The following is a 15,113-nucleotide window of genomic DNA, read 5'->3' as shown; positions in this document are numbered from 1 at the left end:
GCTATGACGGCGTTGTCATCCGAGTACATGTTTTAGAATGTAGAGATTATGCGCCATTGCAATGACGCATTCTGTTGCTGCTGACACGTCATTGACAAGCGATGACGCACGACGGCACGTTCTTCTTGAATGTTTTGATGCCGAGACGTGCGCAGTTTGAACACAGGCGGTCACGCGCAGGGGTGATGCGTCCAACGCAGCCCACGCAGGAGCCTGAAGGGGCCGGAGCGAAAAGTAACACTCACTGTATCCCGCAACAGCTCCAATACGTATAGCCGGAAGCTGTCTGCGCTGCGCCCACGGTGGCTCACTGAATATTAAATTACCACGATTCCACAAATCTTGGTCTGCGCTGCGGCCACGGTGGCTCACTGGATTAAAGATCACTGAAAATTGTCATGGTCACGATTCCACAAATCTTCTGTAGTCCAGCTGTCTTCACGCACCAAACCCGCTCCGCACAAAATCTCCGGGATGGCATTTATGGGTCGGTGGGTCCCAGGCACGACGTTCTTCTCACCCCACTCCTGGTACCAAAAATGTGAAGTGGGAAGGAACACACTAAAACACTTCAATGTGTATTCGTAGGAAAAGGGACCCATGACAGCGGGAGCACAACCATCCGATCCGACGGTCTGAGGCCAACTGAAGGCTTTCAGAACTTCGAACAAGGATTGTCAAGCAATGCTGCCTAGATCGAGAACACAAAGTCAAAAGGCAACAAATGCACGTGTGACAGAACAGAAAATTCAAAGATGCATTAAACACAATGAGCTTTTAAAGTAAGAGTCCTTAACTGCAGTGTTTAAATAAGTATTGGCATATTTAAACATTGGCATCTTTATAAAAATAATTGTGAAACCATCTGAGGAGGGCTCAATTATTTTATTTTTTTCAACTGGGGGAGGCGCGGCATTAAAAAGTTTGAAGTCCTCTGGTCTAGACAGACACGCAGGTACCAATCTATTTGAAAAAGTTTTGAATACGTGTACATCAGGTTCCTCGGGATGCTACACATATTCAAACTGCATAAGAGACCTGCACACCCGCAGTATTCACACCTTACTAGTTGCCAGTTAAACAACGTCAAAGAAGTCGGTACTTGTCTGACTTCCGCCCCTAGTTTGACTTCTCTCCACTGCCTGTCTCTTACGAAGATGAAGGATACCGAGATCCAGTGGCTTTTCTAGCTTGACACAATAATCGCAGATCTAGCTAAATTGCTAAACTGACACTTCCGGGGTCGGAAAGTAATCACTTCCGGGCTGGGTAGGTAGTTTTTCCGGGACAGAATCATCTTTTTCCTATCCAATAGCAGTATTTGTGGGGCTTTAGAGCCACTTAGCCCCACCTAGTACCCGCCTCTTGCGGTACAAACGAGCTTTTCAATTGGCTCTCCCTTCCTGCCTCCAATTTTTGAAGCACTTCAGAGTAGAAAGCAAAGCGAAGGCGAGCGGGTTGCGAGGTGTTTCTTTATAGATTCAGAAGGTAAGCTTCACGTTCATATTGGTGTATGGTGACCGTTTCATGACAGTTTGTCTTGTTTGCGCGTTGTCAATTGAAAGTGCTCGTTCTCTATTGAGCTGTACGCCATAGAAACAGTATTGGTGGCCTCGTACACGTCAAGAAGAATTATCGTTGGATTATTTTTCCTCTGTTGCAGTGCAGCACATTCTACTGTATTACAGCATTTATATAGCTCTGTAGCGAAGCATGAGCAGCAAAGTACGCCGTGTTGAGTGTAAAGTTGTAGTCTTAGTTCTTTGATCCAATGTGGGAAGTGTTTCCATGTCTTATTACTATTAAATAGTGTTAAATTTATGGCCAACATGAGATGAATATGTCAATGACCGAGACCATGTGTAGAAACTTAGTTGTTACTTGGTGATATATTTACAACTTGTGGCTGATCCAAATTCCGGAAAATGACTTAAAAACAGTTTGGGGTATGTACCAGGCAATAGGGTTGTGCACATACAGGCTGTGCCAACTGTGGAGTCGTGAGAATTTGGCATGTGGTGCCCTGGGTCGGCAACATACATGCTGGAAAATCTGGGGTCCTGTACTTACCTTCTTTAATACTAATTGTAGAAGACTAACCGGCCCCAAAAGACTGAAGGTGCTAAGTCTCTTAGGTGAGGGTTTACATGACTTAAGAGGTGGAGAAAGTGTCCACCGTAGTAGAGGGCTGTATTTGAAATAATGTTGAGTGACGTGACATGGGTCTGTAGAGAGAGATAACAGGACTAGAGATGAGAAACTCCGGAGTTGAGGGAGGGGGGAAAGAGAAGGGGTGTGTTATCTTTAAGGCGGGCGGCCCGACTGACCTGTTGTATTTTTATTTTAGTTTTTAAAAATGGCACACATGATTGAAACAGCAACAAAAAAAGAAAATTCTGAGCGAAGGGACAATTGTATAGACTAAACAAGAGAATACATCAGACTGTATATTGTTTCAACCCACAGGATCATCTTTATTAAATATGACTTTGATCTCATATGCATCTCCCTTGCGTTTGTATATACTGGCAACATTCCATTATTTCCAACACGAATTCCCAGGAGTCCGCACTGTGTCTTACTCTTCAACCCGTGGTGACTAGCAAACTTCGAAACATGTGCTGTATAAATAGCTGACACACAGTGTACCAAAGAAGCAATAGCGAGCGAGCCCCTATATCTGGGGCCAAATGGCCAATTTTACATCATGAGTTTACAAATATGTTACTAAAAAATTGGCGTTCACAAGGGCCTGTCCATGTACACAGAAGTGATTTATCTGCAGTAGCAAGCCATTGATGTGTGCATCAGGAAAAAATGTGCCCTAATAAAAAAACACACTGTTGGTGCAACATCACCGACTAAGTACAATGCCTATGCTTGTGCCAACTGTAATGATTTTAAACATTGTATAAAGAGAAGTAATCTCCATGCCATTGTTTTGTTAGTTAATAGATAATGTATCTTGATGTGCAAGAAATAAAATAGCATTAGACCTTCTATATTATGCCAGATTACTACAAATATTTACTTATTTTAGCATTCTTACCTAGTACAGTAGACCAAGTGGTATAAGCGGGCTCTACATTTTAATAACACCGTACAACGGTATTTTAAATAGAATTAATGTAAAACAGTGAAAAACATTACTTAATAATAGTAACAATAGAATCCCACAGATCTTATTGGGAAGCATGATTTGAGATACAACTCTAGAATGTGGGAATGCGGCGTAAAAGATTGAAAAAAATAGGAGGATGAGGTTTAGGGGGAGAAGGTGATGTTAAATGAATTTGAGCAGTTACATGAATTTGAACAGTGTGTTAGCACTGGTTATTTTAGATGCAGTCTAAATAGGTGTGTTTCAGTTTATAATGGAACTGCAGTATCCAGTGTACGCAAATGGATTCGATCAGTGAGGTTTCCATAATACCGGAGCCGCTTCTGAGTACGATTCCCTGGCTGCTTTGTTAGAACTGAATCTCTAAACTTCAAGAGTGAAGTTAAGCATGCTACTTAGTTTTCTAGTAGTTCCTTCAGTCTTAAGTGTATCGTAATTGTAGCCAGGTCTGTGCAAGTGTAAGGCTATGTAAACTATACAGAGCAAACTTTAATATTTTTTTTTAATCGCCTCTAGAAGTTACAAGAGTTACTTGAGGATGGATAGATGTAATGTGATCACTTTTCTTTGTTTCTGAAATGAGTATAGTCCAGGAATGGAGAACCGCTTTGGTTGGCGTTAGGGCAGATATTGCAGTTTAAAGCATGAGAGCATGCTTGTGATCCATTTGTGAAACAAAGTGGACCACATGGTGGAAGTCATTTGGTGAAAGAAAACGTAGAATTTTCTTATTCACGTGTTGAGTAGCTTTTGCTGCATTACAGATAGGGATTGAAATATCGATTTATACCAGAGCACTATTTAAACATGCTTGTTTATTGGTAATAACACCACAGTGGGGCTCTCACATTCTTTGGTATTGCTACTAAAATGATGGTTAATGACTTTAGTCTGCCAACAGTGCTTCTCAAATACATTAATGTTATAGGCTAACTTGTCAGTTTCACATTGCCATGGTTAACTCCCATTGCCCTGCCAGGTTCATAATGCCCTATTTAGGTATGATTTGCTATGTCAGGTTTACAGTGGGAGATGGTCAAAGCGCACAGTGTATGCCGCGTTCACATATACGCGTTGCATTTGTTGGGTACACAGTGCTGTGCCAAGTTCCAGTGCCCATGGTAGGTACACGGTACAATGACAGAATTGCACTGTATCAGTTAGCTGCATAGTGTGATGTAATTATCCAAAAAGCCCCACAATACCCTAGTAATCACTTCCATGAAAGTACCACAGAGCACTAGATACGTACTTTTTGCCATGAAGGGGTGAAAAATCACGAAAGTGCTTGTGGGAAATAATACACGTGTATTATTACACAGGCAACTTTCTCTGCTGGCTGTTGAATTAACTTGTTCCTGGAGGTAGCCTCCTCTGTGTCCTGCCTTTAGCTGGACTGTAGTCTAGTTGCACTGTGTGTTGAGGGCCATGAAGATATCTGATGGGGCTGGGTTTCCACAACCCTTTGCCTAGTCTTTCCAGCTAAGACCACTTTTTTAAAATTGGGCATGAGTTTGGAATAACTTCAGAACGCAGGGCCAATTTAAGATGAAGCCCTTGTAGGTGAGATTTATAGAGGGCTTCAAATGAGGGTGAAGTGTGGAATAGAGATGAAGAAAAAGGAGACCAGAATTTTGGGAAAGCTTGAGTTCTACATTGTGCATTTTAGGAGTAGAAGATTATTTTTCAGTTTCTTTCTAACCACTCTATTCTACTGATGTAACAAATACACTGTATGTGTGCTTATAAAATAGTGTCTGACTCTCCAGAAATGAAGCCTTTTACATATAGCTGTACACAGGTCCTCTATAATGACTGCTGCAAGGAGGCAACTGTTTCAGTAACTGGAACCTATGAGATGCAGGTTGCAAACAGATCATCTGCAGTAGGTGCCTTAACACACTCCTCTATCTCCCCATGGTTTGAATTTGTGAACGGTATGTGTGAGAAATTGGCTTGTTGGTTCAGTGCGGTGAAACGCTACTCAAGCAACGGCCACTATACATGTTTGGGTGAACCTTTGGGTGAACCACAAAAGTCTCTAAACTAATCTGTGCTTAACCTTCTGGTAGCTTGGCACAAAATAATTCAGCCTTGATTTGGAGTCAATGTGTAAATATTTCTGCAGCACACAAACGCTAATAAAGTGAAAACACAACACAAGAAAAATCCCACACCAATTTAGAAAAATAGGGTAAAATGTACTAAATTATTTGACACCAAAACAACAAAAATCAATCCAATCAGTAAAACTGGAGATATGTAGTTTTAAAGGTTTTAGTAAAAGTAGTGCCTAAAAACAGAGAGCCCCATTTTGCTGTTATCTGGTCATAGTGTACTAGATTCGAGTCACAAAGTCCGGCAAACCTCGATGAAGCACAGACCGGATACAGGACTGCATTCAGGCCGCAATTGAAAATACCTTGTGTCCTGATGAGTCGAGATGTACGGATTCGGGGAGGTGAGGCGGCGCTGGATCCGGTGCGGTGTTGGTTCCTTAATGCAGAGCAGGGGAGGTCATGCAGTGTCTGTGCAAGGCGTCTGTTCCTGACGATCTGGCGGGGTTGATGAATCAGACGGGTCAGGACGCGTTGGGCGATCTGATGGGGTCACAGTCATTCCACACCGCTACAGGTGCCATAGTGGAGTTGGGTATCACAGATGTCGGTGACACAGGACTCAGGGAGTTGGCGAACTTCTGCCCGGCGGCATCGGTCGGGGTCATCGCACTCCATCTGGGACTGCGGCTTTGGGTTGCAGGCAGGGCGCAGAGTCATGCAGTGGCGCCTGTTCTGGAGTTGTCTGGAGTCTGTGTGCTGAAGCTTTCTGTTTCTCACCAGAATTAATTTCCAAGGGCCCAGGGGCTGGATTGGCACCACTTACCAAGTCAGGGTCCTCATCAGGAGTACCCTAGTGCTGGCAGGTGAAGTCTTTGATGTCCCTGAGACATCTTAACAGGAGGCAAGCTCAGTCCAAGCCCATGGAGAAACTTCACAAGCAGGATTTAAGAAAGCAAAAGTCCAGCCCTTTCCCTCTTAAGGCAGAAGGAGCAGCCTACCAGCAGAGCAAAGCAACAGGCAGAGAGGCATGTCCTCATCAAGCTCTTCTCCTTGGCAGAGGTTCTTCTTGATCCAGAAGTAATCTAAAAGCCTGGGGTTTTGGTTCCACTACTTATACTCATTTCAGCCTTTGAAGTAGTCAAACTTCAAAAGACAGTCTCTCTTGTTCACAAGATCCTGCCTTGCCGAGGCCTGGCCCCAGACACACTTCATGGGGTTGGAGACTGCCTTGTGTGAAGACAGATACAGCCCTTTCAGGTGCAGGTGTCGACTCCTCCCTCCCCACTCTGGCCTAGGAGACTCATCAGGATATGCAGGTCACACCAAGCTCCCTTTATGTCTCTGTCTAAAGAGAATTCACAAACAGCCCAACTCAGTCTGACCCAGATGTGGCTTCTACAGGCAAGCAGACGCACAGAATGGTTAAGCAAGAATATGTCCGCTTGCTAAAAGTGGCATTTTCAAACAGACAATCTAAAAACCAACTCTAACAAAAGATGTATTTTTAAATTGTGAGTTCAGAGACCCCAAACTCCAGATCTCGGTCTGCTCCCAATGGGAAACTACACTCAAAAGACCTTTCAAGGCAGTCCCCATGTTAACCTAAGGGAGAGATAGGCTTTGCAATAGTGAAAACCGAATTTGGCAGTATTTCATTCTTGGGGCATATAAAACACAGTACATGTCCTACCTTTAAAATACTGCAAAAGAGGTCAAGCTAAAAGAACTACCACAGGATGGATAGGAAAAAGGATTTTCCTGTTAGAAAAACCCTCACCCACCAGGGTTAGCCCTTGGTGGCATGCTTCATCATTGGGTATCTTCCCGTTGCGCTACCGAGTGGGGAGTGCTATGACCTACAGGATACTTGGGAGCACTAATGTAGTCTCGTCAATGTGAATCCCAGGAGGGAAAGGAGTGGTGGGGTGTTGGGTGAGTTAACAATACCTGTCTCCAAGTCATTCCAATGATTTAATAGATCTCTTGGAGGCAGTATGATTTAAAAGCGGCTGCAAAAATGGGAGAACTCGCACTCCACCTGGTGTTGGCGTAGCTCTGGAAAACAAGGACTGAACGTATGCTCTCCAGCAATCACATCACACAGTCCCTCACATGTGTTACCCAAACTACCCTTCACCTCACCACCCAGTGCCTTGAAAAATTACCCCACATCACCCTCCTGAGAGTGGTGAGACAGTATCTGACTGTCCCTGACACTTAACTCACACTCTTCTGGGGTGTCTCCATACTCTCCTACCAGGACATCTACTAGGGGGAACCCCATTCCCTGTCACACTCACCCAGAGCCAAGAGAGGATCCCTCCCATCACCACGAATATGACTCCCCGTGCCGGTTCCCCAATCCACCTCAGGGACCCTGTGCCCCACTGGAGCTTCCTCATAAACCTGAACCTCTTGGTGTATGTCATCCCCCTCCTTCAAGGTTGGCACCAAGTCTCTGGGCATGTGCGTTTCTAACACAGTACTGGACATAACACTTTTTATGCCACCATCTGTGCTCGACTTGGCCCTCCTGGCTTCCATCTCCATCAAACTGAGCTCCTGAGCTAAAAGAGCTTCCTTCGCATGGGCCTATTTAATTTCTTCCAACTTCTTTTCCCTCTCCTGTTTTAACCTGAGCTTTAGCTGCTCCAACTCGAGCTTCCTGGCTCTCCAACTATTTTGCAACTCCTCTGGAGACAGACCTGGAGAGAAAACACTGCTGCAAACTCTGGAGGAAGCTCCTCTGCCATTCAGACTAGTCCCCCACCCCCACCCCACAGGCGATGATGGTTCCTCTATCCATCGGAGGTGCAGACTTTGTTCCTCTTCGTCCACAACATCATTCCCCTCGTCTGTGTGCTCACCAGCCTTCCTGGCTGCTAACCGGGCCCTCAACACCTTTTGCAGTTCCTCCATCCTAGTGATGCCTTTAAAAGGACACCTGAATTACCTGCAGAACTTTTGATACTGAGGCACCATACAGGTTTCCTACCTCTGCAGCGACTGCTGATGGCTCACCAGACTGAGACATGATTGTGGTCCAAACTCAAGAGTTGCAAAAAACAGTATCCGGGCTCGGAAAATCATTAAAATGTTACTAGACCTGCAGGTAAAGTACCTTAAATAATCTACTCGACCCAACTGTAATGTACTTGACCCGTAAACGGGTGTCACATTGTGTTATCCTAGGCACATAGTTTACAGAGTCGCCTTTTTTAATTAATTCTCACATATGATTGCACCTTCAAATATGTGAGCGCAGCATTTCTGCAATACAAAAAAAGCTCTTTTGTTTGATTAAGTAGACTAAAGTTTGCTGCATGCATCACAAGAATCTAACCCACATACCCACGAGGTCTGGCCCACATCACCCAGGACTTCTTTTAGTTTACTAACAACATTGCCATCGGGGCAGGAGTGTTTCTCAGTTTGTTTAAACACTCAATTTTAATAAATATATTACTTACCCATGATGTGGTAACGTATTGTCATCTACACACAGTAACTTTCCAAGAATTGTTCAAAAACCTCTCCACTAACTTGCAGCTTTACTGATAAAACTACATAGTGTATTAACAATCTGTGAACATTGGGTTTCAGAAAACATATCCTTTGCCCATCAACATGTAAAGTATTCTGATTGGTTTTCATCCTATTAAAATATTTTTCATCACACAGAAATACATTTTTTTAAAAACTACTGAAATATATTTTGACATTTTTGCACAGTTGACTTAGTCATTTAAATGTTGTGTGTTAGGAAAGACCTGACCCCATATATCCCTTTATTTTAAATTCTATGCAGCAAGTCACACAGTTTACCTTACAACGTCCTGGAACTCTGCAGTCAGAAGGAAAATTAATTGTAAGAAAAACTGATTTTTGACCTCTGTTTGTGAACACAGAGCAAATATGACATAGGAACGAGATTTAAAGGCATCTTTTATTGCCCCTCCACTTTTCAACTGAACAGAACACCTGTTCAGTGTTAACTCGCCAGAAGGGATGAGTAAGTATTAAAAATAGCTCGACCTGATCAAATGAGACTCGCCAATGTGAGTGGTCGAATTGATTTTTCCAGTCCTAAATATGCTGGTACATAATGGTCTGCGCTGAAACAGTGTACACCGATCACTTTGTCAAGTACAAATGCAAGTACTATCCTCACCGCTGATCACCAGTATTTGAAATGGGGTCTCTAGTTGCCAGTCGATTTACACCCTGCCCAAGTAGGGACCCTGACTCTAGTCAGGGTAAGGGAGATACACAGGTCAGATAACCCCTGCTCCTCCCCCTGGTAGCTTGGTACAAGCAGGCAGGCTTATAAGTATTTGTACAAACACACAAAGTAACACAGTGAAAACGCCACAAAAAGACTCCACACCAGGTCAGAAAAATAAGCAACATTTATCTGAGTAAAACAAGACCATAACAACACAAATCCCACATACACAACCGAAGAGATGAATTTTCAAAGATTAAACTTCAATATAGAGCTTAGAAACACAATAGCTCCAACTTGGGCTATCACTGTGCCTTTGACGGGGTCATTCCCAACAATCCGACGCCATTCACGAGGAGGGTGGGTGCCGGTGGCGGAGTCACATGGACTCGCTAGTACAGTACCTTTGGAAATGAGGAAACAAGCTAGTGCATGGAGTCGCGGAGGTGAGGTGGCGCTGGATCTGGTGCGGCGTCTGTTCCTTACTGCAGAGCAGTGGAGGTCATGCAGCGTTGATGCGAGGCATCTGTTCCTGACGTTCCGGAGGGGTCGATGAATCCAGAGGAAGAGCAAAACACCTAAATGGTTTATGGTAGACCTACAGGAATCCAAGTGCTCCTGAAGACGACTGGAATGGAAATGGAGGAACAGCAAATCAACCGAAGACTAAACAGCCTACAAGAATGCTGTCCCCACGCACCACCAGAGCTGCCAAAAAAGCTGCCATTCAAGCACACCTCAGCACCAGCGCTCACAACATCAAAGAGCTCTTCGCCATGGTCAAAGAGTTCACGAACCCCGGGACAGTCTCCTCATCTGTCCCTCCCTCCCAAGACTCTGTAACGACCTTGCCTCCTTCTTTCACTGAAAAATCCAGGACATTTATGCAGGCTTCAGGAACCAAAACCTGGCTGCATTTCTCACCACCACTGACCCAGCACCTCACCAGATCCTGGACCTCCATCACCAAACAGGGCACCCAAAGACTCACAAACTCCATCCACTCAGGGGCACCCTCGGATCCATGCCCTCATCATATCTTTAACCAGTCCAGCGCCACCATAGCACCGGAGCTCTGCTGAACTATCAACTGATCCTTTTAGACTGCCACCTTCCCATCAGACTGGAAGCACGCCGAGATCAACCCGCTGTTCAAGAAACCCACTGCTGACACAAGGGAGCTGAAAAACTGCAGACCCATCTCTGCTCCCTTTCCCAGCCAAGGTAACGGAGAAGGACGTCAGCCAACAACTCACTGAATTCTTCAAGACACCAAATCCTAGACCCATCTCAATCTGGATTCAGAAGCAACCACAGCACTGAAACCGCATTCCTAGCAGCCACTGACAATATACACACCACGTTAGACCACAGAGGCACGTCCGGACTCCTCCTTCTCGACTACATTTGACACCGTCTCCCACTCCACTTTCTGCGCCAGAATACACAACGCCAGCATCCGAGATCGAGCACTGAATTGGAACAGGTCCTTCCTCACTGGAAGAACACAGAATGTCAGACTACCACCATTCATGTCAGAACCCAAAGACACATGCTGCGGAGCGTCCCAAGGATCTTCACTCAGCCCAGCACTTTTCAACATATACATGGCCCGCGTGCCAGGATCATTAAATAACGTGGGCTAAACATAGTCTTACCCCGACGATACCCAACTGATCCTCTCCCTATCTGAGGTGTCTGTAAATGCCAAGAGAAACTTCTGCAACGGGATGAGAGCAGTCGCCTCCTGGATTGAAGCCAGTTGCCTCAAACTCAACTCGGACAAGACAGAGATCCTCGTAATCGGCTTCACCCCTTCTGCCTGGAACAACTCCTGGTGGCCCACCGCAGTGGGAAATGCTCCCCCACCGGACCACGCACATAACCTGGGCATCATCTTGGACTCCTCCCTATCCATGACCCACCAAGTCATTCTTCCACACACTCCATCTCCTGCGAAAGATTTTCAAGTGGATTCCCTCCGACACGAGGAAGACTGCCACTCATGCACTTGTCACTTGCTAACTGGATTACGGTAACGCCCTCTATGCCAGCTTCAACAAGAAACGTCAATCAAGACTACAAAGAATCTAGAAAGTGGCAGAGAGACTCATCTTGGACATCCCTCGACAAAAGCACATCTTCTCCCACCTCGGAGACCTACACTGGTTCCCGGTCAACAAGGGCATCACATGCAAATTCCTGAACCACGCCTACAAGAGACTGCACAACATAGGTCCGCCACACCTCAACCACTGCCTAGCCTTCTGCGTACTCAACAGATATCTCCATTCTTCCCAGCCCGCCCTGCCAGCTGTCTCTAAGATCCAGAAAAGCACAGCAGGATGAAGATCCTTCTCCTACCTAGCAGCCCAGATACGGAACATGGTACCTCTCAAGCTCTGGCATCACTGAAGCAGTTCAGGAAGGACCTCAAGACCTGGCTCTTCAACTGAGCTGCACACCCACAAATAGCACCTTGAGACCCTCTGGGCGATTAGCTGCGCTCTACAAATTTCTGTGCGGGTCAAGATGCGTTGGACAACCTCATGGGGTCTCGGTCACGCCACCGGACACCAGGCGTCATAGTTGAGTCTGCTGTTACGGATGTTGGTGACACAGCACTTGGGACTCATGGAGCAAGGCTGCGTTGGGTCTGCAGTGTTGGTCGGGGTTGTTGCACTCCAGCAGGGACCACGGCTTCGGGTTGCAGGCAGCGGCACAATCGTGCAGCGGTGCTGGTTCTGGAGTCTTTGTGCCTGGACCTTCTTGTTTCTCACCAGAATTCATTTCTAAGGGCTGTCACGGTGCCTTTTCCTCAGGATGTGCACGTTGCTGAACAAAGAGGCCCACCTCCCGGCATCACCAACTCCGAAAGCTGTGATAGCCAGAGTTATGATGAAGCCAGGCGGGGGGAAGGGATTTAGGGTATAGAACTGCTGGGAGAGAGTTCTGAAAGGGAAAAGTTAGAACAAATATGCATATACTTATTCATAACAATCTAAATCACCAATAGAGTTCTTGAATACAGGCATCTCCGTAATATCAGATTCAGACTCTTTATGAATTGGGCATAGCCCCATCTTTGAATCATGCAACAAAAATGAACTGAGACCTCAGAACCTTGAGAAGACAAGAGCCTTAGATTATGGGCACTCTGAATATCAATCATGAAACCATTATGCATTGATAAAACTTAAAACGTTAGATCTCAGTCTTGAAATTCATAAAGACTTAAATGTGTATCTCACATATTATAAAACACCTTTATATGTATCCCACATATTATGCTTCCTAAAAACAATGAAACTGTGATTTGCTTATCTTTGAAACATTTCCACAATTGTATTCCGTAAATTAAAGTGCTTTGAATACTGTGCCAAGGGTGCTTTACTTTCTGTGAACTGAAGCGCTTTTGAATATTGAGGAAAGTTCGCTTTACTCCTTTTGGATTGAAGCGCTTTATTCCTGGGAACTGAAACGCTTAGAATTTTGAGTCAAGGACGCTTTGCTTTCGTGAACTGATGCACTGTATATTGAGGCAGATGCGCTTTACTCCTTCGAGCTGAAGCGCTGTGCAACTGCGCGTTATTCCTGTGAACTGGAGCGCTGTGCAAATACGCGTTATTCCTGTGAACTGAAGCGCTAGGCAAATGCGCTTGATTCCTTCTAACTGAAGCGCTGTGCAACTGCGCGTTATTCCTGTGAACTGGAGCGTTGGGACAAATGCGCTCTATTCCTGTGAACTGAAGCGCTGTACCAATGCGCGTTATTCCTGTGAACTGCTGCACTGTGCAAATGCACGTTATTCACGTGAACTGAAGCACTAGAATGTCGCGGACCGAGGTGCCTGATCAAAGTGGCCTGAAACGCTTTGCTCGTAAGGCTAGGGGGACGCTTTAACTTGGGAAGAAACAACTCCCTTCTGGGTTGGGCTCATCAAGACCTTACCGCCACGAGTACGACCTACTCGTGTCTGAATTTACCATGGAAACTGGGATCCTTTGGCAGTAACTCAATCTGCTCTGAAGGAATTCTGCTCTTCTTCAGAGGAAGGTCCCTCGAGGTCTGACTGCATCGAAGTCTTCAAAATAGTGAGCAAGGTGCTTGAGTGTGGCTGAGCTTTATAGGCCTGCCACACCCCAAGATGGCCGCCGCCTCTAAAAACATGGGAAATGTAGTCCCTTCATAGGATAGCACTGATAAGTGCATCTTGTCCACCAATGTCCTGAACCTGCAGCTATGTGAGCTTTACCACAGGGCGGACTTTCGGGTGGGACCTGGACCACGCACAGCCTTATTCCTGACAAGGGCCCAGGGACTGGATTGGCACCACTTGGCAAGTCGGGGTCCTCAGCAGGAGCACCCAGTTGCTGGCAGATGAAGTCTTTGATATCCTGGAGACTTCTTAACAGGAGGCAAGCTCAGTTCAAACCCTTGAAGAAACTTCAAGCAGCATTTCAGAAAGCCAAAGTCCAGTCCTTTCCATCTTAAGGCACAAGCAGCAGGCCAGCACACACAGCAACAGGCAGAGTGGCAGTTCCTCCTCAATCATCAAGCTCTTCTCCTTGGCAGAGGTTTCTCTTGATCAAGAAGTAATCTAAAAGTCTGGGGTTATGGGTCCACTGCTTATACTAATTTCTGCTTTTAAAGTAGGCAAACTACAAAGGAAAGTCTGTTCACAAGATCCTGCCTTGTCCAGAATCATTCCAGGGGGGTTGGAGACTGCATTGTGTGAGGACAGGCACAGCCCTTTCAGGTGCAGGTGTTGGCTCCTCCCTCCCCACTCTAGCCCAGGAAGACTCATCGGGATATGCAGTACACACCTCAGCTACCTTTGTGTCACTGTCTAGAGGGAATTCACAAACAACTCAACTGTCACTCTGACCCAGACGTGGATGGCGCAGGCAAGCAGAGGCACAGAATGGTTTTCAAACAGACAATCTAAAAATCAACTCTACCAAAAGATGTATTTTTAAATTGTGAGTTCAGAGACCCCGAACTCCATATCTCTATCTAATCCCGAATAGAAACGGCACTTAAAAGACATTTCAATGCAGTCCCCATGTTAACCTATGGGAGAGCTAGGCTTTGCAATAGTGTAAACAGAAATTGGCAGTATTTCACTATCAGGACATATAAAACACACTAGTACATATCCTACCTTTTTAAATACACTGCACCCTGCCAAATGGGCTACCTAAGGCCTACCTTAGGGGTGATTTGCATGTAGTAAACAGGGAGGTTTGGGCCTGGCATATGGGTACACTTTCCAGGTCGAATTGGCAGTGCAAGACTGCACACCCAAACACTGCAGTGGCAGGTCTGAGACATGTATACAGGGCTACTTGTAAGTGGCACAATCGGTGCTGCAGGCCCACTAGTAGCATTTGATATACATACCCAGAGCACTTCTGGTGCACTTTACTAGGGACCTATCAGTAAATCAAATATGCCAATCATGGATAAACCAACCATCAATACAATTTAACAGAGGACATATACACTATAGCACTGATTAGCAGTGGTAAAGTGGCCAGAGTCCTAAAGCCAACAAAAACAGGTCAGAAAAAAAATGGGATAAGGAGGCAAAGTTTGGGGATGACCCTGCAAAAAGGGCCAGGTCCAACAAAATGTTATTGAATGTTTATATTGAGTGCAATGATGATTCTATGAGAATGCTTGAATTGTCGCCACTTAACCCCTT

The 15,113-nt window shown here is 45.4% G+C and overlaps 1 protein-coding gene across 1 annotated transcript in view; it reads left to right on the top strand.

Moving 5' to 3' along the window:
- The first annotated feature begins 1,424 nt into the window (after nt 1–1,424).
- LOC138260251 (kinetochore scaffold 1-like) overlaps nt 1,425–15,113 on the top strand; it is a 104,656-nt gene continuing 90,967 nt past the window's right edge. The window contains exon 1 of the mRNA XM_069208570.1: nt 1,425–1,488. The gene's annotated coding sequence lies outside the window, so the exon portion shown is untranslated. The remainder of the gene's footprint in view (nt 1,489–15,113) is intronic.

This window comes from Pleurodeles waltl, chromosome 9, assembly GCF_031143425.1.
Source record: "Pleurodeles waltl isolate 20211129_DDA chromosome 9, aPleWal1.hap1.20221129, whole genome shotgun sequence".
NCBI classification, from domain to species: Eukaryota; Metazoa; Chordata; class Amphibia; order Caudata; family Salamandridae; genus Pleurodeles; species Pleurodeles waltl.
The sequence above is the reverse complement of the archived record's forward strand: the minus strand, read 5'-3'. Positions and strand labels throughout refer to the sequence as shown.